This window comes from Halyomorpha halys, unplaced genomic scaffold (genome assembly GCF_000696795.3).
Source record: "Halyomorpha halys isolate HHAL.00 unplaced genomic scaffold, Hhal_1.1 Scaffold1776.1, whole genome shotgun sequence".
In the NCBI taxonomy this organism is placed as follows: Eukaryota; Metazoa; Arthropoda; class Insecta; order Hemiptera; family Pentatomidae; genus Halyomorpha; species Halyomorpha halys.
Window position 1 is genome coordinate 77,035 of NW_027106287.1, and position 1,002 is coordinate 78,036.

Here is a 1,002-nt window from a genome sequence, read left to right on the forward strand (position 1 = left end):
AAGGTAACCTGTTACATCTGAGTATGAAATATTCCAAACATAGTTTGTTTTAAATGTAACTAGGTTATTATAGGATTCTCAAAAAAACAATAATATGAATTTTTTTTCATATATGATGATGATTTCTAAAAATAAAAATTTACTTTGACTTTAAAACAAATGTTTTTTTAATGAATTTTCCTAAGAAAAAGGTTAATTTTCTGCTTTAGCACAATTGGTGCGGAAGGACTTCAGGTGAGGTTCATCTGTTAAAACTCCTTAGATTCACTTTTGGTTGCTATTGTATTATCCATGATAGGGATGGGTTGTTTTCACTTCAGGCTGCAAGAGCTAAGTACAGCAGACTTGTACCCTTCAAGTAGTGTATAATTTTTCATCTTTAAATTGACCGACCTATTATTTTCTAATTAATTTTTTTATTTCGTCATAAATTTGTGAATTAAAATATCAAATATGGAATTTCATAATGAATATTACTAAATCTAAATAACATGCATTATTAATTTTTTTTTTATTGATTATCAAAGATCACATCTTATTGAAAATAAATTTTCCTCTTGAAATGTTTTATAATTATACTGACTTGCAGCTCTACAGCATTTCTTCAACCAGTAAGAAACATATAACATTGGCATTACCGCTGTTGAAGAAATGAGAAGGAATCATGGTACAGAAAGTCACTTGATATACTACCGCTGTGAGAACTAATATCAAGTATAAGATAAAGTAAGAGGTTAGTTCAGGTAACATTAGGTTTTGACTCTTTCAGCCAAACATAGACAACCGGCCATGTGGAAAAGGACGAGTTTTATGATTCTTTGAGTGATGCACCTATCAATTATTAAACATGATGTGAAAATTATATTTGGGTGATAAACATGATATAAATATTATAAACATTGACTCGAACCACTATCTATCGGTGGCCCTTCGGCATGTAAGAATATCATAGACATACAATTAAGTGAAGAAACTGAGTACAATAATCAGAAACTAAAAGAT